The 27940-nt window shown below is 41.3% G+C and overlaps 1 protein-coding gene across 1 annotated transcript in view; it reads left to right on the forward strand.

Moving 5' to 3' along the window:
* Positions 1–7229: 7229 nt before the first annotated feature.
* The window catches only part of MESR3 (misexpression suppressor of ras 3), a 301273-nt gene continuing 280562 nt past the window's right edge, over positions 7230–27940 (forward strand). Inside the window, exon 1 of the mRNA XM_071598439.1 lies at positions 7230–8050. The gene's annotated coding sequence lies outside the window, so the exon portion shown is untranslated. The remainder of the gene's footprint in view (positions 8051–27940) is intronic.

Genomic DNA, 27940 nt, shown 5'->3' on the forward strand with positions numbered 1-27940 from the left:
ATCTTTATCACACCTCCACAATACCAATCGTGTTCCTCGCATAATTTTTATGGCATCGGTCTCACCGCATGCATTGAAAACTTGCATATACTCGAGAGTTGATCGTGAACGAAAGTTTTCATTGCTATAAGGGCTTCATATTTTGCGATAATCCACTTAGTTAGGTAATAGAAATAAATGTTGCTACTTCCAATAATACGTTTGCTAATGCATAGAATTTCAAACCTTTTTAGGCCAAGGAACTTCTAACTACTCGGTAAACTCGAAGCGCTATAACCTTGAAGCGACGCTTGGGGGTCGTGAATTTGAAAATTGTACGTGTTCACCCTACGCGCATGATGATTGCTCGCTATTGTACATTTCCTTCTGCAGAAATGGATTTTCTCTCGCGACGTCAAGAATGATAATAGAGGAAATCGTCATTTTTTTAGAATAAGCATTAAGAGGTATTTCTAATGGATAAACTCCTTCACAATCTTTGATTTGAACTTCGTTCTCACTCAAATACGAGTAGATTGCAAAGTTTGAATCACTATGTTATGGGATGAAAAAATAATGATAAACTCGAAATATCGATATTTAGCAATAGTGTACTTGCATGAGCGCACTAGAGAATCTTTCCTTTAATTTTTAGGCATTGAAAATATGCAACAAAGAATACTATGGTACCCTGTCGCTAAAAGATTAAGTAAATTAATTCCTCTTTCTACGGATAAGATTTTAGGAAAAAGCCGATTTACGTTATAAAGCAATATCTAACGATTGTCACTAATGAAATTTTATTGCAATTGTTCTCTCTCATTCAGCATTCTAAGAACCGCAGAAGCCCAACAGTTTGTCCTGGCAGTATTTAAGCATGAGTAAGAACATGGGAAAAGGTAAATGCTTTATAACATATGGAAAGAATTTTTTTACTTAATCTAGTTGACTCAAGGAGGAGAGAGTATCATATTTTTTTCAAAAATTCAAACTCAACCCAAACCCAGTCGTAATTGGTCATTAAAAGAGTTATTTTTACCAATAGATAGATTTAATATTTTCAATAATACATCGCATTCTAGAGTTTTAGTTGCCAAAGCGGATGCATGGCGTTTTGGGTCTCCATGCATTATTCCGGGTAAGGCGAGGATAGGCAGACCGCATTGTAGATTAGATCATTCGGACAAAACAAGAGGAATGACCCCAAACTGACAAATTGAAACGTGTGCTCGCTTTCCCCTAGACCAGTACGCGAACAAGACTAAATTAAATATGAACACTTAACCGTACCGTTGTAGATACCTACTGACATTTGTTACTCCTACGATAAAGGAGAGATAAGCGTGTAATTTTGAGCTGTTGCGACGTGTCGAGCACTTGGAAACCCTGCACAGAGAGACATAATTTCTGCGGCAAACAAGACATAGGTAGAGCTGATCACATCGTGAAAAGTCATGATGAACGAACAGAAAGCGCAGCATAGTCAATGCAAAATAAGTGTTGGGTCGAGAGACACGTGAAACACGAAGATTGCATTCCACAAGTAGACCGGTAGATAAATATAATTCTTATGAGTTTAACCCTCACATGGGTGGAATCATTGATTGGTAGGAACACAAAGAGTTGATAAGAGAAAATGACTACTGCACCGATAGAGGCATGGAATCCTTTCCATGCACGATTATTGATACAATAGTACTGATAATCACGCACAAGAATTTGGAAAAAATTAATTTAAAAATGCAATAATATCTAAGACCCTCAATAATGGATTAAATTAATCGATGAAGACCTAACACCACCTGCCACACACCATCCTGGCGACCTATGGAGTAAAATGATGGCTACAGATATGGATGAATTGCGCACAAACTATAATATATGTAATGAGGACAGCGGTACTATGTGTAACTCCTTCATTATACAGGTAGGTAGGACAGAAAATACTATGCTGTTCCACACGATACAATTTCGTATATGCGACTGGCTGGATGATGATACCTGTATCGAAACTGGTCCCATATAAAGTTATATCATCTGGAACAGCATAACGATAACTTTCCTACACAAACTATGATATAATGAGTTCTTATCTTTTCAATAATTTTGCCGTAAATAGACACATTCAATGAGCTCTCCTTCGGGATGACGCACTAGAGAAGTCTCCAAGTCATGATATACAGGAATCTACAAAAAATATACCGACTCACCACACTGATCAACCGAAAGGTCGAATTGATAGGTATGTCGCCTTGTTCTAAGCCCTACGCGACGTGTAAAATTCACACACAAGGGTGTTACTTTCGTTTCAAAGTCGGTCGCCTGTAAATCTCCATGTAAATCTGTTTGGTTCCCGGAAAATTACACAGCTTGGGTGAGGATAAGGTTCCCAGGGGCATAACCCGGAATCGGACCCAGGCCCTCCGGTCAGTATGACAGCGCTCAACCCATTGGATTACCACGCACTTTGCAATACATTTGAAGGAATAAAGGAATTTTGGAAGGCTTACTTTGGAGCTAGAATGAATTTACTAAGTTTACTCCGAGCGAACTCAAGATTTGAAAGGGTCAAGTGAAAACATTGAAGCAATAAATAAGCAGATAGAAGGATTTTGCCTCAAATAAGCGGGAATATTTAAACTCTACTACAGTTATGCATCATCGAGTCGATGAAAGAAATGCATTTCTCCGGCACGTGAACTAGGTGCTCACGACTGGAAAGATTCCATTTTGGTTCAGGGGTCGTGGGCGTCGCCGAGTGACCAGCGCCTTCCTCGATCCGTCCCAGATGGAAGGAGGGGGAATGTGTGAGGTCCGTGATGACGACAAATCCGGCAGCCCACGGAAGAGGCAAGAGCCAAAGGGAACCGTCGATGACGGCACCGTTCCCCGTCAGCATACGCAGAGGGCAAGTGGGTCACACGACGGGCGGGCAGAGAAAGGGTGCCGTCCGACTTCCTCCAACTCCTCCCTCCTACTCATCCCCCTCATTTCACCCTCCTCCCCTTCCCTCTCCTCCCCTCCTTTCCCACTCAACGCGTCAAATACACAAGCCAGACGTATGCATGAGCACAAGCAAACAAGCCACGGCGAGGAACAAAAACGCAGGTGAATGACGCACCGGCTTCGCAGGAAAACGTCCGCGACGGAATAACAAATGCGCATCGCGACCGACGGGTGAAGGAGAGAGACCATAGAGGGTAATAAAGTTTTATACCAGCGGACGGTATTCGTGATTCACTTTTTCGCCACCACTCCCCCGCCCCTTCCTCTTTCTTTCAACTCCAATTCCGTGAAGAAGACAGTGGGGTCTGCGACTCGTCACTGTCGCTGTGGAGGAAGTATATATTACCCGAACGGACGCGACTAATCTCGCGGCATACGTTTTAACGGTACATTTGCGAGTATTTGGTGGAGTTATGAAGAGAAAGCTTCCGAATCCAGTCATATTTTATTCTAATGTCCATGCATTCTCATAAACTAGATAGACAAACCTTATAGACTCTTAATATTTCTATCGACGCTATGATGAAAACTCACTCCTCGACTGCAAAAGCAAATAGCAGGGATTTTAAAATTATGAGTCAAAGGCGTTTTGTAAGCACGGGATGGATATTTATCTACGCAGCGTGTTCAGTACGTTATTTTCATTAGAATAACACCATGCGGGTTTGATCGTGGAACCAGCCACTTAGCTGGTTATTTTCAAAATTTCCACCCTGAGCACTCTTTTTTTCTAATCTAATATACATCTGAGATGAGCATTTTAAAATTATTTTCTTTAAATTTAAGCCTAATGACTCCATTATTAATTTATCAGTTACGCCGAAAAAAATCTATGCTTATGCTAATTGCTATGCATTCCAGCTGTCTAAAAAAAACGACTGAATTCAGCATTACAACCCATTTCTCTTTACCCTACTCATTGAAATGGAACTTAAAGTAAATTTTGAATTCCACCAGAGAACACGATAATATGCCTTTGCAGGCTTCATGTGCGAGTGTTCAACATGCCATTGCCAAATGCCGAAGATCGGAGTGATGAAAAGGGCATATATTTCGAGCCCAGGCACTTAAGTTAATTTGCGAACTTTGAACTCAGTCGTAATGGTAATCTACTTTTTTAAGTTATGTTTTGGATGGACACAGAATGTACATCGAAAAATGTCGTAGCTTCCTTCGAAAAGAAACGCCATGATACCCAAAACCTCATTAAACTCTATTCAATTCAGCATAATTCCTACATCCCCTCATTTCGTCCAACATGTTTAACCTTGTCCTCTTCCTACCATGCCTGCCCAACGTTCAACATCTCAAGCGTCGGAGTATATAGTTCAGATTAACTCCAATTGTTCAGTAAGGTAATGATTAAAGGGTAAAAATCCACGTCAACTTAAAAATAACATCAGCCCAGATGTCATCCAAACAGCTGACCCTGGATGAAATGAATCTTCATCTACATCTTATAAAGGTCTAGACCTTGACCAATGGAGTCTCGGGCCATAGAATGCAGTATGTGCTCCCCTCTGTCACAGTCTTTAGCATTCTATTGCCGATCAAAATACTTTGCATCAACCTTTTCAGCCTCATTTCGATTTTTCCATCGTTCCTCCCCCGCCATGCCTGGGTCATCTTCTTTATGTTACCTTTCTATCCATTTTACCTTTTCCATCCTGCTACACACTCACATCCCAAAATCTTCAAATCTACCCCTATCATCTTGCTCCAACGACCAAATTTACGAGCCGTTAAAAACCACGATCCATAAATATGTTTGCACTAAGCTACTCTTTACTCAATGTCCTTGCCATCCGCTACTTCTTCCAAGTGAAATCTTCTTTACACAATGAGGTTCTTCCTATGTCCCTACCACTTTGACCAATTAATGTCAAAACACTTCCGAGATAGGCCAACTGTTCTACTTGCTACAGTTATTGCCCTCCTATTTTGGCGCTTAAGATACAGTCTGTAGCCTTCCTCTTTTACGAAAACCTCATAAACTTGGTTTTTTCATCACGTTGATTCTCATTCAATGGTTATCACACTTTTTAATGCGATCAGCAGTTGGCGGACTGGCAGACAACCCATTGGCGGACTGGCAGACTATCTTGATCATCCGCAAATTTAACTGATTTTATTGATTTGTCACTGACTTTCATTCTTATCTCTAGTTTTTTTTCCACATCTCTTTCACCATTTACTCCAAATATGCGTTGAAAAGCAAAGGTTATAGTATTTACCGCAGTCAAAGTTCTTTCCCTAGCACTGCCCATCCTGACTCCACACGTATCTAATTAGTCCAATACTCAATGCGAGATGAAAAATTTAAGTTGCAAACCAAATTAAATCTGAAAAGACAGCATCGTTCTAGTTTCACTAAAAGTTTTCTAGACAAAAAATTGGCATCATACTTGAAAACCTTCATAAATATCCTTTTTCTATCCCAAATCATTAGCTATATTATATGACAAGTTCATAAGTACCCATGTTTGCACCAGTCTTTCAACTTGAACATAGCAGTGTCCTAGTTACAGATCTCTTTCTCTCGGTACATATGACTGCTTCTTACTCGAAACCTATTACAATGCTTTCCACCTGTCTTTAATTGTATTTTTCTGCACCAACACGGAAGCGTTTGAAGAAAAAGAGACGAATTATGCATAACTATTCGTAAGAGTTGCGTTTTTACCCGATCAATGTGTGTATATGTACGTATAAGCTTGCCAACATTTCACGTATTTTGAGTGTGTGAATGCACAATTTTGGTCGAAAGTTTTGAAAAAAACTTCAAAAACCATTTCATAAATGGAAATATTTCCAAAAGGGTTAATTTTTGGAATGAAGGCTGTGCTGTGCGAATGTCGAGAATACGGGAGGTGCGGCGGCAGGAAGTTTGTAGTATCGCCCGCACAGACACATCACTGGAGGATTATAATTCAACTGACTTTTATTTTACAGCTAAAATTTTTAAACTGATATCCACCATCATTTGTAGGAAATTCTGAGGATTAAACTAGCTTAAAGGGTCAAGCGCGGGTTGCCCATGGATTTACGAGACTAAAATATGAACCAACGAAATTTAATTTCTCTATCATACTTCTAAGAAATTTACAACTCCAATAAATATGAAAACCTTTGGCAGTAATTATTAGTAAACATTAGATACATCTCTATGAATTGTCCGTTAAAAGTCAATGAATTCATCCTTAGCCGTAATTGGGCAGAGATTTTAATTGCAACCCTGTCCCATTTAGTTAGACTCGCTTTTTTCTCCAGAGACACTTGCTCAGGTTAAAACCACTACATAAGTACTAAAATGGTAATTCTCAAAGCAAATTTCTCCTGCGTCGCAAAAATTAAATTTTTCTTTGAGTTCATGGGTAATTATTTTCTGCTATGGTTACTTCAGAAGTGTGCTCCGACCTTATTGTCATTGAGCTTAATGAAATCCACAGCCGCCGTAATAGGATGAAATTTTCACCATTTTATCGCCAAGTACTGAGTGCCCAACGGACCGAATATGGAATTTCAGCTATTAAGTCTGTGATGGTAGAAGATATAATGTCAACGGTGGTCATAATAGAACGCACTAATTGGACCAGCTACGCGGGCACTGCACTCATATTCTCTTTCAATTGCACTACAGCTTTTGTAATTTCCCACCGCAGCCTCTTAGCAAACTTAAAGTAAATTATTGAAATAATTTAATACCATTTTGTCCCTTCAACAGGATCCGAATCGTGTGTATTCAATCGCTTCGGCATACTCGAACATCATTAGGCTAACAGCAATGGTGAATTAAATATGCTGCGCATTTTAAAATTTTAAAGTCTTTTTGTTGCATAAGATAAACTTAATGCAGCTAGCAAGGTACCTTATTGATAATAGCGATTGCTCTGGACTTCATTTGGTGGTGTCTGCCCTACGCTAGAGTAATGCCTGTTCGATTTCGGCGGTAAGCCTTATGCCTCAAGAGAAATCAACTTCAGGAAACAATGTTGTTTTATGGAGACAGGGGAAGAGGCGCCCTTTTCGTTCCCAAAGGCTCGGAGCCCTTGTCACAAGCATCGAAGAGCCTCTTGCCGCGCGCATGCGCGTTGCCTCGGGCTGCATTACAGGTCGTTCGACGGCGGCGAAGTAGGGGAAGCGAGTCGGAGGGGGAGGGAGGATGGGCGCGGGAGGGGAAACTACCACCGACACAGCAGCGTCCAGGCGGACACTTCAGTTTGTTTCGGGACGGGAGAGAAGAGACCTCGCCGTGGCCATTGAAGTGTTAGCCTAAACATCGATACGCGTCCAGATCATTGATCGCATCGATATACGAAGAATTCGCAAGCCTTCAATTTGTTGGCAGTGACCGATTTGAGAAGTTTTCGGGAGGGAGAGGAAAGTTGGCTTTGTTATTGTGTTCGTGTTATTATTGTCCTTGTGTTATTATTTTCCGCACGCAGAGTGCAGTAAACAGCGGCGGGTCTCCAGAGGTTTAGAGGCGTTTTGAGACCATCCAGCGTGTTTTTTTGGTGCGTTGTTATTGTTTCTGGTCTGGGGGGGTCGACAGCCGGACCAGGTTCTCATAACAAGGGGCGTGACGCTGCCGTGCGTGAATCACGCGTTTGACGGAGATCGATCAAACTTGGTGGAGGGAGACTAGTTCACCAAACCCCTCAACTCCTCCTCCCCCCAAACCAATCCCAATTGGGATTTTCAGTGTGCTGTCCTTTAGTGCTAGGCGAGAGAAGGAGTGTGAAATTATATTTCGCGGATTACTAAATTCGAACGAAAAAAAAATAGGATCCCCTTTCCCCCATGCCCCTCTCCCATCTGCGTCCACTTCAACGCCTGTTTGAGCCGACGTGAGCCTCCTCGAACCCCTACGACCCTGAGAGCCGATAAGCCCAAAATACCGCCAACTCCTTTGGTCTCCCAGAGGACGGACTTGGCGTGCTTCGAGGTGCTCGAGTGTTCTCAGCTGAAAGGCGGAGACTGAAAGTCGTCTTCGGGTCCTTAAGCGCTCCCACCACGACTGTCGTCCCTTACTTCCCAACCGCTCGACACCTGTCGCAAAAAAGAGGTGAGTAAGAACTTGATTCCCTTCGAATGTGAAACTTTTATTTAAAAAAAAAGTCCTTTCCAACGTCGATTGGGATCCCCGATGAAGCTGTGTGATCATAAACTTAAAACGCTAGAATCTTAAATAAGCTTTATTCATGCAAAGTTTCTTGTTCGTCTTATGTTTCCGAATTCTCCGTGAATGTCCCAATGGGACATTCGTTTCGCCAACTTATTAGACTTCTTCGAATATTGTTTCAATTCTCTACGTTTGAATTTGGTGGTTCAAGGGTCAGCCGAAGATTCAAGTCCATTTTAAGCAGAGGGAAATGGCCGTAAAATTAAAAATGCATTACGAGGTAATTTTAAATAGTAAACAGTTATACCAAATGTAATTCCGGTACAAGTACGGTGAACTTGAAGTGTTTGACATAACCGGAAGCACAGGATGGGGATATCTCATAACCTTTCCCCTTCCCAAATTATAAGTATTCGAGGATCGCCGCGGATATTTTAGCCCGTTTTCATGAATAAAATCTCCTTTCAGTCGACAGCGGTATGTCGCATCATAAATAAACATACCATCGTAAGAAATAAGATGCATAATTACCCTGGTTTGACCGTAGTGACAGGGATACGAAATTTCCATTCCTCCTAAACAATTTCACGAGATACTTTGGGAAATGAAGTTTCTCAGCGATGGTTTGAATTAAATCTTTTCTTTTTTCTCGTTTGAAAACACTTTTCTAGTAAGACAGCTTTTTAATTTGGAAAACCTAATTGTAAGATGTGAGGCCCTTAAACCGTCGCGAGAGATGAGGATTTTCCATTCGTCTCTCTTTCCATGTTATTTCCGTTCCCAGGAAAGTAGCTTATTTAGTAGTTCGTGTAAAATATATGAGCCGACATCTTCGAAAAAATTGGGATATTGTATCTCTGTGAATGGATTTTTTATCGCGAATATGTGCCCTGAGTCTCATTCAGTAAATTTATTAAAATATATAGATTGAGCGAATTAAAGAAGTATCCTTCAGGATATTCTGCAATATTGCCTCTTATTTCGATTTGAATAACGTGCTATCCTGCAAAATTAGATTTTAAATATGATTGAAAATTAGAAATTTGTAATATCTTTCAAACGGGAACGCAATCAAAAATTTAAGAGTTCACTACGCGTGTTCGTGGGAACTCTTTCAAATAAATGAACCGACAACCTTTCCAAAAGGTTTCCAAAGCAATTGCGTACACTCCACGGCGAAGATAGTCTTTCTCTCGCAGTGAATTCCACCATGCGAGAATAATGTTTCATTCGTTTCCTCAAATCTGACGGAAAATTGAGATTCAAGGGAGGGATCGTTATTCGAGACTCGGGCCTTTCGACGCGAGTGATTTAAAATGATTTTTACGGAAATGTTCCAGCGAAAATTTGCACTTCGCACTGACGTTGCGAAACACCCAGCAGATGACCGTGAGAGAGCAGAGGGTTGACTGACCGTGGGGACGCAGAGGGCAGGGACCGTGGCCGCAGTGCGAGGGTGGAAAATATTCTTGCCAGTCCCTCCCAACTTTCCAGGTGGTTAGTACGGAATTTCAGCCGGCAGTGCGACTGCCTCTCGCCCGACTTGATTTACCGAGGGCCACTTTTGTAATTCCTTTATCTTCCTGGGGTTACATCGAATAATTTCTCCATCGCGGTCCTTTTTTTTCAGGGGTATTCTTTGTTCCTACGAATGGAAGAGCGAATTTATGATGCACGCTGGCTGAGTTGGCTTGTTTTTTGAACATTTATATTGGAACTCGGAATCGAATCTAACGTTGATAAAGTCTTCAGTATAAAATAATTGTGAATCGTTTTCTTTCGGAACAAATGTGGTATTCATTTGATTTGCAAAAAAAGGAAACAAAACCTTTGAGGGGAAGTTTCATAATATGAAAGCTGTGTGGCTTTAGATTTTCAAGCAAACTTAGATAATTCATTTCGGGCATTTGTCTTCGGATTTTTTTGCCTTTACTCTCTTAGTGATTTAGTTTTCACTCCAAATTATTTAGCTTTGGCACGCGCTGGAAAGTTTTTCAAGTTTTTTCTCATGAGGTTGTTCTTAAAAACGCCAAGAATATATCCCCTACATTTTACGCCGTCATCAACAATTACCATGATAAATAACTGCAATCATAAAGGATTCCCCGTGATATAAACAATTCAGTTGTAGTTTTACTGTGAAGCCATCCATGGATACACGAGTTTCAGGGTACACATTGGTTACAAAATCTGCACTTGTTTATTAGCAGTGATTTCAACGAGCGTAAGCAGTTTGGGATAAAATTATTTTAGGAAACAATAAATTTAAGAAACTCTAAAAGCACAGCTATATCATCCAAGGTTAATTAAAGGTAAAGGCGATACACCCCAGTGAAATAACACTTATTTTGAGGAGGGAACGCGAGTTCCTCATTTCCTGAGCGTCGAAAAATTATGATAAAATAGACTCAAGATTAGCTTAAAAGCCTTATTCCGGCATAGGAGATTTTGAATTAAAGCCGCGAAGGTGCAATATAATAACCATTGTAAATACGTTCAATTTCATTATCCGTGATGCATCTTTGGGCTTGATTGTTTTTTTTAGTACACTGGTATATAAATGGAAAAACAGAAGAGAAAGACCCAAAAATGACTCACGCAGCCAACACCGGCATTCCCTTTTTTCATTTTAAAAGTATCCTGCTCCCTTCACTTCCGAAACATCCGGCTGAAAAATCCCTCGGAGATGATTTGATTTTTTCGCATGTCGTGAGAATGTTATCCCCACGGATCCACTCTTTCGCATTGATCCCCGATGATGATGCACCCCGTGCTCCCAAGATGTCCACAAACGATTCCACCTGACATCAGGATGAGATTTCCATCTCAAATGCCCCATTATCCTTCCCTCGACATTAATACCAACCGAACGCTTATCTGGCTTCATTGCTTATTCATCGAGAAACTCTCCCTCGAAGTTCACGCAACTGGACCAGGGCAAAACTTTCCTCCGGGGAGATGAAAAAAAAATGAGTAAAATAAAACATGCTTGACTCAAAGGAGGCTTGCTTTGAATTTCACTTCAGGACAGACCGTGATGAGAGTTCTCCGAGCCTCACTTAAAACATTTCCTTTTGAGTTATTTTTTTCAATAGAGAGGATAGGAGGACGATTCTTTCATAAAGGGATTTAGGCAGTCCACTTCTTCTTGACCGTGTAGGAAAACCTGGTCGCTTAGATGTCGAGTGATAACGAACCGATCGTTTTGGAAGACATTGGGAGGGAATTGTCTATGCCAAAAAATCCTAAATCTTGATTTTACAAATGTGCGAGTGCTTGTCTAACTTGACTGAGGGTGCATGAGCAAAACATTTGGAGTATAAAAGTCAAATTTCAAGCCTGTGTTTCGAATGGACGCAGCGTGAGAATGAATATTCTTAAATGAGAGGTTATTGATGCTCTTAATGCTAAGATTACATTTTCGGAAGGCCTGTACGTGTATTTCAAAAATTATCGAGACATTTAGTAGTATATTATAGTCAAGGCAACGGTCAATATGTCAGATCATTCTTCTATCTGCAAGGAAGGATCTCAGGGACGTTTATATCAAAATATCTATTAATTATCATATGATTTATGACTGCAAAGCGTCACTCATTTAATACAAAATATGGGGTGGAAATCTTTGGATAATCTTGGATTCAGGGCTAGATTAAACTTATCACAAGGATATAAAGCGTGTGGTTTTACATTCGACATCGGAGATATAATTAGGTCCCCTAATTACATCGGCAAAGCCGATGATTACTACAAAATTAGAGAGTTAGACTGTAGAACTGATAGATTCAAGTAATCGTTTTTCCCGCATACTATTCGCTACAACATTAAAAGGGGGAACACCTAAATAAATAATAGGTACACGCTATCGAAAATAGGGGTATAAAAAATTTAAATTCTCGCAAAACACTATCCAAGACTGGTGTCCTAACGCCCGTCACCGTGTATCCTTGTCCTAGGTGGGGTGCAGGCGAATGTATATAAATTCTATTGCTTTTGTGAATTGTCCGTCCGGAATGCGTAGAATACTAACCGGTAATAAGTTTCTGAATTACATGTGTACCTGCCCTTTGTTGACCTATTTTCTTGTCCTCTTGTGTAGGCATAGGGATAGCTGCCATCCATGTAATACTCGTAATATGTGTAGGCATGTTACATGATTGGTGTTCAGTTGCCCTCTTTCCCCCAGGTTTTTGAATGGATCGCGGGATCCCAGGTGCATGAGAAAATAGAGGACTTCCTCGCGACGGCTTGCGGGGTACTATGTAGATGTAGATGTAAATGAACGAACGTGAGGATCGTTCACTTATTTGGATACTGTTTCGTCGTCGTCTCCTGCTGTCAGAGAGAAAAATACTTCCTTCCCTATTTTATGATAACGTCAACCCATATTTTCTGCCCACTCATATTCGATGTAGTTCATATCTATGGCGACTTTTTTTCTGGGAATGGCATTCCTTTCGCTGCACTCGCAGGCGACTTGGAACGCGCTGACGGCGCTCCGTCCGTGCTCGCGTGTGAGCGCACGCCGACCGCCTTGTGTCGTCGCTCTATCTCGAATTCTAGAAGACTGCTTGTGTCTGCCGCCCTCCGCATTCGCTCCTCGACCCCATTCCCACATCCCTCCGGAGCAAATTAAGAAGGCACCGCCCTCGTGCGTCCCCTCCCCTCACTGCCTTTTAGCGGACGAAGAGGAAATTTTTTTATATGAACGGAAGGGGAACTTTCTTGCTCCTGATTCTTTCTCTTTCCCCTCCCTCCCTCGGAACTCCTTCCCACTCGACTCGTCTTTCTCCTCTCATTTTTCTCATATCTCCTCTTCTCTGCGGGATGAAGAGAAACATAAATGGGGCTGTCTTTATTCCTCTTTGATGGGAGCAATTAGCGAGCGAAACACCATCGTTCGAGAGCTCTTTAATAAAATTCCCGAAATGAGGTCTTTTGTTTGTCTTAAACTCTAATTTTTTCTCCAGTCTCGACCTTTGGTCCCCCTTTCTTCGGGGAAGATGTTATTTTCGCGTTTTTATCCTTTGATATGTTCTAGGACCTTAAAATAATTTCATGAATATCCAACACCACTTCTATAGAGGCTAATGGTATATCTACGGCATGCGTCTTTAAAGTTACTCCTCCAATGCGTTTCTAATGATCACTTACATTCAGTTCGTATATTTTAAACGCTCAGGTAATTCATTTTTGCACCTTCAACAGGTCTTATGAATTAAGGGATTTCATATGGAGCACTGAAAACTTATGCATGGGTGTCATATAATAATGCGCATTTTTAAAATAGAGAGACATATAAATTAGTTTTTTTAACTTCTGTTACGTAAAATTCACACTAAAATTGAAATATCTAAAATCTAAAGTCCAATATTAAATGAAATTTACGCTCTATCCATTTATGAAAATCTCGTGAAAAATTACCTATTCGGCATGGAAATGTGAGAAGTGGTTTTCGACAATAAAAATGGTATTCGCTCTGCAAATATTAAACTTAAATTCACGTACGATTCGATTCATATGGATAAATCACCAATCACAACTACTCGTATCATCCTGAAGGTCTGTTTAATAGGTGAGTGCTTCCCCCAGTACTAGGCCAAAAGTCGCGTGGAATTCTCACACTACGGTAGGGGGTAGTTCAACTGTGCCACCTATGGTTTCCTAGGAAGTTCCGGTACCCGGAAAATCACATATCTTGGGTGAAGCTAAGGGTTTCCAGAGGCGTCACCCAGAATCGAACCTGGGCCCATTGATTATTTTGACCAAATTAAAATATGCCCTATCTATTGCAATCGGCCTACGAAATTCGATGATGCCACTCTTGACTTCCTCACGTATTTTTTCCCTACTTTAAGTTACTCCTAGATGGTCGAAATAGTTTAACTAAATTACAGCAAATAAAATAGCTAACAAGAAATTTTAAGTGACTTAATGATTTTGAAGTATTTGTCAACAATAGCCCAATTGCAATAAAATTTTGCAGAAACGCCTTTATAATTAATAATGATAAGTTGGTGTACTTTTTACATGAATGGTTAGTTTACTTATACATTAGGATTTTTAATCTGAGGAATTCGTCCACTCGGGTTTTCTTCAGTATGGCCTGCTCTTTCTCACCACCCCTCTTCTATCTCCTTCGCCATTGCATAATAAGGGAAGAACGTTTTGTGCTGGCAAGAGTATGGCAAACATTTGCCTAGGGTGATTTAAGCGGTGTCCCGCTTTCTGCGTGCCATTAGCGGGAGGAGTGGTGGGAACTCTCGTTCCCCACCGCTCTCCTTCCGCCAGGAGACCTCCTCGCCACGCACCCCATCACAGTGGATTCGCTGAGTTCGTCCCCAGCCATCGCTGTCCCATTTGCGCTATCATTTTTATTTCATACGCATACGGAGCACAACTCCCACACTCTCTTTTTTAATCAATTTGCCGTTGCCCGAGCAAATGTTTGGACAATCGGATGCCCCTCGCCGTGTTTGCAGGATCGCTCAGTTTCGCTCACCTGATATTCTTTTTGTACGTACGCGTCCGCCTACCTCGATGCAACAACCTCAGCATGGGAAATGTGTACTGACAGTCCACGATTAATGCTTGGTTTTTTCCCCAACCTCCCCCCATCTTGTTTTGGTGTTAGTCGGGTCGTTCGCGGTGCAAGTTGCAGGACTCCATGTATTCTCTTTGTCCCCGTTGCCATGCGACGGGAGCGAGTAATAATGAACCGCTCTCGGTTCTGCCACCAAAGTCGATTCGGTTTTTGGCAAGCATAGAGACCGAAGAGGAGAGCGTAGTGACTGTGCTAATTAAAATTTATGGGCGATTTTGCGAACCGTCGCTCGCGCCTCGACTGAGTCATGAGTCATACCATCCCTCAGTTCTGCAACTCATGTGGATTTCGAAACGGGTGTGTATTTATTAAAATTCTATGGAATGATTTACGTGGAAGTGAAACAAAAATATCAATTTCAAATTATTACGCCCGAATGGAGGTTAAAGATTATGGGTCATATGATAATGAACCTTTTCACTGATTTTGAACGAACGAGAGATTCATGAAAAACTGTGAAATTCCATAATTCATTCCTAATCATGAGAATATGTTAAAGGCCACTTTGAAAATTTGATGAAGTTTTTCATTTATACTTTAGTCAGGAATTTTAAGAAACCGGATGGCTTTTCCTCAAATGTTTTGAATACCACAGAATTTTTTATTATTGTGGCAAATCATGTGATTAATAAAATAATTCACGACTTGAAGCAACAAAGAAAACTCGTACAGAAAGGTTCAGCAGACGAATGGAATAATTCATGACCAGTTCCAGTCGCATTATCTCTAGCTGGCGCTATTTGCGAATCAACAGAATGTTATCTTGGCCAATAAAAAATATTTATCAACTGATAACGCAATTTTATATTTAAAAAATATGCGCTGCATGTTAAGGAAAACATTGCTATCTAAATTAGGAGAACATCAGATCATTTCAGTTTTTCTGCCAGAAGTAAAGATAGGCCTAATTGATAGTGTGTGCGAAATCATTTTGTAAATGAGGTTCTGAATGATATTTAATTTTTGCGATTTGAGATTATATTAATGCTACTGTAATATCATAGTATGCATTGCGTTTACATCTCCTTCTTCATAATACTTCGCAAGCCGCCGCAAGGGCGTGTGACGGGGGTGTTAGGTCACCACCCGTAAAAGAGAACAAAACCACATGGAAAATCAGTTAGTCAAATACTATTCCGATATTTTTTACGCCAGACTACATTCTGCCTTAAGTTCTGTTATTGCAGGCAAATAAAACCTGAGTTTTCTCGAGTACCGAAGGAATAATCATGATAGTCAATTATATTGGTAGATTCAACCACCGGGATAAAATTAAAGAGATATACACCGTCACAGACAGATCCATTTACTTATAATTCCCTTGCACGATACGAAATCATAAAAACATATAACCAATCGCCCGAATATATTTACTAAAAAGAAAAAACATCTGATTATTTAGTCAATTATCGCATTATATCTGTAAGAATGCATGGACTCAAGTGTTTTTGTATGTGAACTAACATTTATTCAAATGCATAAGTGAACTGATATTTCTGCATGTTTAAATATTACTGGTAGCCGCCACATTTCCTTGCGACGGTTTGCGGGGGTGCTAGCTGCTATTTTGTAGATGGAGATATTCATTATAAAAATTCGAATACATTTCGGATCCTATGACGTTGTATTCGTGAGACATTAAATAATTTTTGAGTAGTAATATGACAAAGGTGTCTTCCAAGGTTATTCCTCTAATTTTCTCTGAGAAAAAACCCAAAGGGTCAGAACCAGACTTCTTTATCACAGACCGACCGATAGGCTTTAAAGTTTTTGCATGGGAAACATTAGATAACAGACGAAGAATCATCCAAAAATGTTTTCCTGAAAACAGATACTTCTCAAGTACTAGTGAGATATAAATCAAAGGAGATATATCACGTTATCCAGTTAATCAACATGAAACGCGTGACAATGATAATTCCATCATTTCGAATTCGAGATGGTAGCAAATGACAAAAACTCTTCGAAAGGTCCATTATACAAGTTTTTTTAAGAAATTTAACATAAATGTGTACCAAATAAACGATATGAGGCATCACTTGGTGGTGTAGCTTCAAGTTTAAACATACACGGCAATCACGTGGCTTTCCTCTGCACTTCTATTTCCGCACGACGCGGGTTTCTTTACGAAGAATCATCTACGCGGTGACCTGATGGGTTTTGCGACGCAAAGTTCGTGAGCATATAAAAGCTCCGAGGAAAACTAAGTGACAGTTGCGTTTATTATTGCATTCACATTATATCCATTCTGTTAAAACGAGCAATCGTGAATTTTTTTTTTAACTTTTTGTTTTGCCCAAACGTTTAGCAGTTCAATATTCTTGAGGATGCGTGACTGCTCAATAATTTCATTTACAACTGTCGAAGCGTATGGGAATCTCCGGCAGTTATAATAAGCGATGCTCCGTCGACCCTGTGGAGTTCCGATACCAACACCCAACGTAAACGACACATTGAGAAACGCACTGTGTTTTCGGATGCGAACTTCGAACCTGTTTTGAATCTGAGAGTTTTCTTTCAGCCAATCCGGCCTCGCTCCTTAAGCCGCCTCTCCACTTTTCCGTCCCATCCCCTCTCTCGCCGTTGTGTTTTAATGCATTCCTGCGCTCCCTCCCGACAACACTCTCCTCTTCCTCCCCCCCCCCCTTCAGGCGAGGAGGACCCGAATGAGTCACTTTTTCATCATCACTATTCGGACAGCCGTGACCGGAGATACCGGTTTCAGGAAGGAGGAGGAAGAAGAGGGTCGAGGAGAGAGAGAGTACGATTTCTTCGAATGAGAGAGTGAGATTGAGGAGGACCAGGCGGCGGAAAGGGAGATAATGAAATGAGGGGAGGGATGAAAAGAGGGACGGAGAGAGTTGGAGTAGGCAGGGCGCGGCTGCGCGAGGGATAAGAAAAGGAGAATAACACAGTTTCACGGCTCTTAAGTGGATCGAGGACGGAATTTTTTTTCAAAAGGCACTGTCTTATTTTGTGGGGAGACTAAATAGCACCCTATATTTATAATATATATAGACTGGATGCATACATTTAATCCCCATTTAATCAACTGATTTTCTTATTTGCGTACTTGATGAGAATTACTCGCCCAAAAACACGTGATATATCTCTCACGTTCCAAAGGTTGATCTATCGTCTCATTCCGCATGACGTGAATCAATTGTTTCCACTGTTTCATCGATCAAAATCTATATGAGTCATGGTTTACATGAACTAAAACGAATACCTAAAAAATTCGTGTTAGCACGACAAAATGAACCATATTCCTTCTATTTTCCTGCTGGTAGATATATATTCTTTATTTGTTTCTATCCGCCGGTTCTTTCTTCTAAGCCTTCGAAGGAATCTTCAGTAATGTAATCGTTTTATAAGTAATCCTATTTATTTAGAAACAATCGCTCGACTCCTACTGAGGAATGTCATAGCACACATAAATGTCAAAAATATTTCAACAATGAAGCATTAGAAAGCTGCAGGTCCGGAGAGATTTGTGTATCCAACAGGTATACTTTTCTAAAGAAAATTATGACCGATTTTCTTCTAATTTTGGACCAGGAAAGTGACCAATTAGCACATACCAATGGCGAAATTAGTCTAAACATCAGGTTTCGGTGAAATTCTGATTGAACTCGAACCTGATACCAGTGCAAAAATTGCACATCCGGTAATTATGGAAGGTAGAGGCTTTCCCTCCAAAACACGCAAGACTGGGAGAGGGTAAAAAACTGAGGTATTGCGTTGAAATCAAATACGGCCTTTTAACGACCGAGCCTTTAAATTTGAAATTCGACCTTCGGTCTGTCGTGAGCGTGTCTCACTGGGAGCCATTCAAGAAGCTATTTTGTATTTTCAAAAGAAATTAAAATATTAGGCCGAATGCCCTAGAACTAATTGATAGTAGTAATAATAATTATTCAGTTAACACCAACAAGCAACCCCAGTTATAAGTGTTACAATGAAAAATATATGAAGCAAGAGTAGGCAGTGATCATGATGTTTGCCTTTTATTCACTACAAAGGCTCTTAGGTGCTGCCCAAGTTTTATTTTCATCATATCATATTGTAGATCCACTTTAAATGTAATTATAATAAGAGTCATCCTTAGTGTTTGTATCGAGCACTTTAATTCTCAATCCACTGGATTTTTGCAAGCAACATAATTGAGAAGGGCTGGATATTTATGTTAGTTGTTCAACGTGCTCTTCAACCAATAAATTAGTTGGTATCATTAAAAATATTCCAATGTCCTATTTAACATTTGCGATTCAGTTTTCTAAATTTACATAATAGCCCGCAAGCAGACGCAAGGACGTGTGGCGGGGAGTGTTAGGTCACCACCCGTATAAGAGAACAAAACCACATGCAAAATCAACATATTTATGCAAACCTACACCCATAGTGGCGTTTACATTCATACCAAAAACCTTATTAGCTTACGCGCATGCAAATACTTAAAATATCAACTAGCAAACACATGCACCATAGTTTTGAGTTAAGATTTCGCGTTCACTTGACATTGATTCATTTCATGCTACAAGTACTGATTTATTCTGTGTTTTATATTCAGTTATTATGTGTTATGACCCTGAGAAGGTGGCACGGACTGATTAAAAAACATCAAATTTAGTTAATATACTTATTTAGCTAAAGTTCGGGTTTTCAAATTTTGAAAATCAAGAAAACTGTTTAAAGGGAGTAAGTGAGTGCGTGAAACAATTGTGAATATTCGATGATCCACAATCATTACCTTTTGAGCGGAATCTGAAGATACAGGGTTCGTCCGGAAAATAAATGTACGGATTTTTTCCCGCCGCTCCAGGCGCGCCCAGCACCGGTCTGACGGGCTGCGATTGGAGGGGAGTATGTTGGCAAGCGACGCTGAAAAAGGCAGTCGGCTCTGAGCTGTGGTGAAGTGAGGAGCTCTGTTAACGCGAACCTCCACGCTCGACCCACGTCACGGAACGCGATGCCGAAGTTTTTGGAGCAGCGTTATTCCATCAAATTTGCGGTAAAGCTTGGGAAATCGTCTACCGAAACTGTCGGTATGATTAACCAGGCTTACGGGGAGTCAGCCATGTCCAGAAACATGATCTTTCGGTGGCACAAGATGTTCGTGGAGGGCAGAGAAGAGGTCGACGACGAGTCTTCGAGAGGTTCCCGATGATGCCTTCGCGGGAGCGTTCCAGGAATGGGAAAGCCGCTGGAACAAATGTATCGACTCACAAGGGTCCTATTTTGAGGAATATTAGCTTAAGATATGTAAAAGTGTAATAAATTTTTTTCCTGAGCTCAGTACACTTATTTTCCGGACGAACCCTGTATACATCGGGTGGCCAAGTATGGAATTATCTAAATTCCAAAAACGTCATCCCCTCAAAATCAGCACAAAATTGACAAAGAGATTCCTTTCCTAATCCTGCGCAGGGCAAAATTCTGGGCATATGGGCTAGATAATCGAATGAATGTTGTTTGGAGTAAGTGCACCGCGAAAATAATGTATTTCGAGGAGTCAGTTTAAGTATATCACACTAGAGGGACTACTTCGTGATGCATTCTCTAGCCAGAGTAAAGTTTTCGATTGTTGATAATTACCCCACCCCTGTACGTACTTACAAGCATGAGAGTCAACATTATAAAATCACCTCATCGCAAAGGGAGGATAAAAAGTCTCTACGCCTTCCTTCGGCAGACGCCTTGATTTGGTTAGAGGGAGAATGTCATTCTACCCTGACCTAGGCTCAGGAAAACCTATGTTATCCCAGTTCGGTATAAAAACAAGAATAGATCCGCTGATTACCAACAGTTTCCTCATATACAGCTCTGCATCAATGGGTGGAAGAAGTAGAATTGAGGAGAGAGAGAGAGAGAGAGGTAGAATTTAGTCTGTGTGGAGATCGGGCGAGAGAAAGGAAGGATGCAGTAGGCAAAGAGCAATGAGGCATTCCTCGGGGAAGATAGTGGCATGCGACTTTCTTCGACTTAGTTGGACCGCTTGGAACGGGGGGGGGAGGCGCTTTATCAAGGGTCCGGAAGGAACCTCAACCCCCCTTCTCATTCGGTGTACGCCGAGGAGTGGTGCGGTCGCGTCGGAGGGGGAGGGGGACTCGGGGAAGTGAGTGCGCTGACCTGTCTTTCCTCGAAGAATCCAGCACCCCCCTCCCCAACACGCCCACGCGCCGGGCGAACCCTCCTCCCCTCGGGACGAGGCGCGCTCGGAAGGCGCGTCGCTTCCCTCCACCCATCTCGGGTCCTATGCACGCACAGCCTCCGCCGCATAAATCTCTTATCTCTTCTCCTTCTATCTCCAAAACCTTTCCCTCCACCCTTCAACCCTCTCGTCTTTTTCTATCCCGTTAATCTCTCATTATCTCTCACCCTCTTTCGTATCTTCATCCTCTTCTTCTCCGGTTCCCTCTTCCTCGTGCTACGTGCAACAAGAGGATAACCGATGATTTCTCTCTTTCCGACCGAGATTAAGTCTTCTGCCGTTGAGCCATTGTTTTCTCTTTTGCCCATGTGGTCCTCACCAAGTCCATCCTTATCGAGTTTTATTTATTTTTATCGCTTGGGTGGCACTAACTCATTTTCAACGCTGCCCTATCTTGAGACCAGTTTAGATATGAAATTGTCCTAACGATTGGTATCCGGTCGACAAAAAAAAATCATGGTACCTTTCACCTATTTTATGGTTGGAATTTTTACTTCTGCCACAATATAACATCATTACATCTAGACACACACATGTGTGTGTGTGATATCGGAAGATCAATGGAGTTGGAGAGTCGTCTCAGCAGTTACGGTGCATTTATTATTATTTTACGTCAGAAAACGGAATCGCTAATGCAAAGATTAATTCATTCAAGCTGTCAATTAATTAACTCATAAATTGCTAGTTAACCTCCCGAAATACCGACTTTACAGTGCATTAGGATTCCTGAAACAACAACCAATTGATCAAAAAGTACGGTTTATCTATGTTTATTGTCATTCAGTGGTACCCTAAACTAAAATGATAAACATTTCAAAAATTCACTGGCACACATTCACTTGACTGCTATTAAAAATTGTTCAATTACACTCTTTTGGTGTTTTCGTCTTTTTCACATTTTTTTCCTTTTCGCTGGAAATGACATTGTAAAAAATGTCGTATCATCACAATTACTCGATCCAAAATCGGAAATTGATACTCAGAAATTCCTATCACCAGATTCAATTTCTAATTTATGCGCGTTCTCCAAATCATGGAGCACTATGTAGTCTTCCTTATTCATTTTCCTGTGAATGTACAGAGGATAACGTAACAATTTTCAGAGGCTTTTATATGTAAATTATCGCAACAGAACATTAGAGTTAAGTTTGATAAGATATATAACTTCCTAGCTACGAGATTTCAAACTGACGCCTCAGTTTTGATGTAAATATAAACAAGAGATCCGCCTGATTCTGCTGTCACGTACAGCAATGGATAAGGGAAAAGTTAAAGATGCTTACTTCAAGGTGCACCTCGAGCTTTTAGTTCGTCGTCTTTTGAATCCAACGTAAAAGTGCGCATCGCTACGCCGGATGACGTAACCTCGAGGATGAATCTGGTTGAAATGACGGCATCGTCACTCACGCCTCACCAGCGCCATCTGCGGTGCTTTTAACGTCTGCATTTTCCTTGTGCACCATTACTCACGGTCACGAAGCCACTACATAGGTGCATATCTCTCATCGTCATTCCACAAAACATTTTATTCTCTCTTTCCTTATTTTACGAAACATCTCTGTCTTAGATAGGTGGGAATGAACCTTGATAAACCTGCAATTTTTGTGGTTTCTGGCACTTTCAATTCCTTGCGTCAGCTATTACCGCAATTCTTTTTTTTGCGCGTTGTACATTCTCTCTTTCCAGCGTGAGGTGATGTTATTCAATGGTGCTAAATAATTTCTAGAATATATATGATGATACCGATGTGCAATTAACTGTGAACATTGTAATTATATGAAACCGCGAATGCTAAAAACGGTCATCATCTCCATTGTATAACTTCCCATTCTACGAATACATTCTTCATTCCCCTGAAAATTGTTTCCTTTTTCATTAATATTAACATTTTATAGAATATATTGGTCTTCGGAGACATACTAGAGCAAGCCAACAGTTCACTAATGTTCTCAGTGTTTTGGGTTTGGTTTGCAGAGTGTAAAAAATTTAACGAAAGTATATGTGGAGCGCAGTTTTTTAGGTTTCAGAAACTTGGTCATTGAGACTGGAGAAAAAGCGTAGACAGAAGGTCTTTGAGATGCAGGCGGGGAAAAAAATAAAATGTATGGAAAGGAAAACAAACAATGAAGTACCAGGCATGATATGGAAAGAGAGATGGATGGCCATTCGGAGAAGACAGGGCTTATGGATGTAGAAGATACGGAGAGGCAATGGGATGATAGACATGGTTTTTAGTCGAAGAATACTTGAAGGGAGAGGCAAACGGAGGAAATGAATAAGCATTTTTGATGGTATTAATGAGCCTTAGTTTGGAGCCTAAAGATATTTTGTTTAATGTAAGTTCGGGCTTGGGAGGGCAGTGGTATGCATTGTCACGGTCAATGAAAAATCTCAACTTATGTCGGTAGATTATTAATAAAAAGATTGGTTTTCACTCATCCTATGCTGAAATTACTTCTTTTTTTCCTTTCGTATTCACACAATATCAGGGTTGACCTCGCGGTGTCACCTTAAGCTACGAGTAACAACGTGTAACTGCGCAAAGGAGGAGAAGAAAGTATTTTGTGTTTTATTTTTTTAGTTTTATTATAGAGAATTTAAGTGCTATGCATTCCTTAACCAATGAATTATATGAATTTATATTGCACGCCTAAGGACCTTTGAAGATGGATGCTTATCTCCTCCTGCATCGACGGCTTCCTGGAGTTCATTAGTTTCTCCACTGAATTGGCGTAGTAATCTTGTTCGAGCACGAGCAATCGACTCATTAATACTTGGAAAGTGTTTCTTCACAATCCATCGTCGTTGCGTTCATGTTATGGTCATATTGCGAGTCCAAGAAGCGAAATTTTTCCTTCTAAGTTATCGAGCGTGAGAGTTCTCGGATCTGTCATTAACTTTCATTTCATTCAATTTCCAGTCAATGACATAACGACCCCTTTGCCGTTCCCCTCGACGGCTTTCACGTCCAAAACATCTGTTGAAAACTCATACCGGTTGCGTAGAGAATTACAAGTTCATCGACTTCCGAATGGCATTTGTTTCACCACCGATAGGTTCCCGCAACCTGTTTGAATCACTTTTTTTCTCTTTCGCGAATAGTACCTGTTGATAGTACTCTAATATATCCGATGGCTAGGCTAATCACTCATGCGGCGACTTCTACCTACTCTTGTGGAAGACTAACAGTTACGCTCGCCGCAGATGCTGACCTAAGTATAATAAGTTACCTCCGCCCCAAGTAAACTTCTCACCTAAACCTCTTTCCTCCCCCCTCACGCCGTTGTGGATCTCCCCCTTACCTCGTCCTAATTGAAACTCGGCCCCCCTTCAATTTCCACCACCCCTATTTTATCATGCCCGAGTCAACTTGCAGCGCACAGTTCTTTATTCTAACCTTAACTATCATCCCCCTTCTCCCAGAGAGCTGATGGCTGTTCACCCCTTGAACGTAATAAACCCACGATAAAAAAGAAAAGAAGACACCCGTCTTTAATTTTTGCAGCATGCTTCCCCCAGACTGCTACCCTTCGTCTACCCAACCCCCGCGGCGTACAAATTGCAACCCTTTTATCTCATCGTATTTTTTTATCCCTCGTTGCAATTCCAATGCGCCCTCCCATTTCCTCCTTGCGATCCTCAAAGCCCACCCTTCAATCCCCCCAGGGGAGGATCGGAACGGGGAACGGAGGGGTTGGGGAAAAAATAGTTTCCGTTTCTTCATTTTTTTTCGACGAAAAACTTTCCTCTCCCCACGATTCGATTCCGCTCCAAGTGCCTTCAAAGGTAAAGGGGGTGGAGGGGAGTTCTCCTCCACAACTCCCTCTTCTTTCCCCTTGATTCTTCTACCCAACACCCCTCTCCAAAGCCTCCTCCTTCCTCTCATTCCATCCCCCTCACCGTTCACCTCTCGGAGCAACACGGAGGGTTGGGAGAGAAGGGGCGAAAGGGAGATCGAAACATCTGTTTCCACCCGACCACCTACCCGCCCTTCCCCTCACTCTAACCCCCCAGCTACATCTCCTTTTTTGAATTTTATCAACTTTTTTTCACGCCCGCGTCATCCCTCCCTCCACGACCGTGGAGCCATTTATTTCGTCTTTTTTCTCCCCTCTCCCGCGCGCCAAAGAACTTCCTTCCCTTCCGTGCGAACTCGCAGCGTAATTCCGAGCGAATGTAAGCGGGAAGAAGGGGGTGTCTGGTTATTCTCCGTCGCCCTTCTTCTTCGTTCCTCGCTTCTCATCTCTCCCCCTCATATCCCCTCAGTACTAGGAGGCGGCCATTTCTCCGCGCCCTCCATTCAACCCTGTGTTTGTCGAAGGGCAAAATACATAAGGGAAAGGGATCGGGGAGTAGGGCTTTACGGGAGGGAGTGTTAGAACTTATCTTCACCGTCGAAGCATCACGCTGTCAACGAAGTATTTTATTTTCAAAGAGTTTATTGCATAAGGTCTTTTAATATGATTGCATATCAAGCTTTTTGTGTACCAGTTCTAGATATATTCCTTTGCGTAAACTATAGATGACACAGATGATATCTCACAAATATCTTGTATTTTTAATCTAAAGGTGCTTGTTAAAACGGTAATGAAATCAGTAAAAGTATGGTGCAAATATTTTTATCGAATCACGTTACCATAATCGGTAATTATAGGCACAAGATATTTATTAAACAGATTCCGCATAGGGAATGCGCTACTCGATAAGGGAGGAAGAGATTGGAATCCAAACCTAATTTTAGACTATTTATGCCGGCCAAAATAACATTCATGACGTAAGTTATATTTTCGTGATACTCAGGATGAATGAACTGGTTAGAGGATTTTTGCTCGTTTCCGTAAGTATAAAGTATATTTTATCGCAAGTACTGAATCAGTTTAATATTTAATTAATATGTTTATGCATGCATATGTGTATGTGTGTGAAAACCTCCTTCCCTCTATTTCATGAAATTAGAAAATCCGTGTAACGTCTAATTCCAAATGCAGTTGGTACTTGAAAAGCCTATATGACGGACCATTTTCCTCGTTATTTATGTTTATCCGTTAGTCAGAAAAGAACAGTGACGGTTTATACTTTGTTATGTTTCAGTTAAAGTTATCGTTGTCGTGTAGAATTAGGCATTTAGTTAAATTATCTTTGCATACTGTGAAATTATGATAACGGGTTTATATTTGAAATCACAACGAAATTTACAACTTTCAAAGGACAAAATTCGAAGTTTTATAAATACGAGCGTGAAATTGAGCTCGCACTCTGAATTTATTTACGTGTCGATGTACCGAAGTTTGTAAACCATAGATTGATTCGAGGACAACATTTCACGAGGAGCGGATTTAAAAACTTTTCCAAGTTCCAAGGTCGCCTAATTTTGTCTCGGGATTGAAAGAAGAGCAGAGGACGCGGTTGAGATGAAAATATTCGAGCACCTTTCATGAATACAAAATATAGATGGTTGTACCGTGCATTATACGGGTTTTTCGTTAATACCGCTGGAGTGGAAAGCGTTTTCAATCCTTAAAAAAAAGCGTTGTTAGGTGCCCTAGAGTGTAATCATTCGTTATCCTCACTTGCGTTGTTTAACACCCATCAAAGTTCATCGTCAATTGTGTGAAACTTGCGATGATGTAGTTTCGGCGGAAGATGAAAAAAGAACACACGTCATGGGTGGCAATTGAACCTCGAGAAGCCTCGACCACGGACCAGCCTGGTTATTCTAGTCGACTAAAAGAACCCCCTGCGGAAGAGTCCTATGTAGCCAAGGAATTATGGCATCGATATTGTAAAAATGTGTCCTTCTATAGAAAGATTATGTTGAGAAGCAACAGATAGTTCAATTTTATGTTATAAATAGTGAGAAACAATGAGAGACCTTAGAAATGCAATGCTCCTCGTGAGCGCATTCACTCGAAAACGGAATCGTCCAGACATCTATTTATCGAAGTGAGCACTGGAGAAGTGTAGCTCTCAAAGCATGCGTAATGATGTAGTTACGCTTCGGTAAAATAGAAATGAGGGAAGAGTCACTCACTGCCTTTCATGGCTTATGCTTCTGCATGTTTACTGCATTACGACAAAATGTGAGAGCATACTTATTAGGTATTCCAACGGTTAAGGTAGGTTTTGGATTACGGCAGACCATACAATAGTGCAACGATACATTTCCCAGCCTCTCCTAAGAAAACACAACCTCACTTCTGACACTGCAATAAGCTCCTACTCAGTTCCGCATAAATGGTTAAATTGATTTTGTGTGAAGAATGAGTCGAAATAAATTAACCATCCCCCAGTCTGCGAATCGCCTTATTGGTAATATTTTCGCTTACGTACTCCTTCCTGAACCCTCAGTGGAGGCTGCAGTTAGAGATAACGAGAGAAATGAGATGGGGTATACAGGAGCAAATCAAACGAACAAATTGATGGAACAAGCAAATTGCCGTAAATGAGCCGAGTAGGGTTCTTCGATCCCTCCCTCGCACCCTCAGTCTCTCCTCCATGTTTCCTCCTCTCCTCCCTTGGCCCTCAATTTTTAAGTTTTATCAGTCTCTTTTCCCTGGTCCGAATGACAATGATACTGACTGGAGGAGGCGTACGACACGCAGGCTTGGAGAGTATAGGGTGCGGAGAGGGATGGTGAATGCTGGGGTAAGCAGAGACGGAAGGAGAGATAGGATAGGTACATAAAAGTTGGGAAGGCGTTCCTTGGGAATGCAAACAGGGGGGGTTCGTCCCGGCGCCCATATTCCCCCTCCATTCCTCGCCGATCCCATAGACTCCATAAGTACGTAGCCAACCCCACCTCGAAGCTCCTCGAGAGGCGAGTGACATATGGCGGGTCTTTTCGTTCCCTCCAGACTTTGCATAGCTTATCGCCGTCGCTTTAATTCCAGAGCTTGCACTACGTCGGAACCAACATAAGAAGGCGTTAACGGGGAGAAGAGAGATTAGAGAGAGGGAGTTGGTTTGCAGCGGGACCGTGAGACGGAGCGAGGGAAACCGTCGATGTTCCTTTACGCTG

Source organism: Hetaerina americana, unplaced genomic scaffold, assembly GCF_022747635.1.
Source record: "Hetaerina americana unplaced genomic scaffold, ioHetAmer1.1.p SCAF_10, whole genome shotgun sequence".
Lineage (NCBI taxonomy): Eukaryota > Metazoa > Arthropoda > Insecta > Odonata > Calopterygidae > Hetaerina > Hetaerina americana.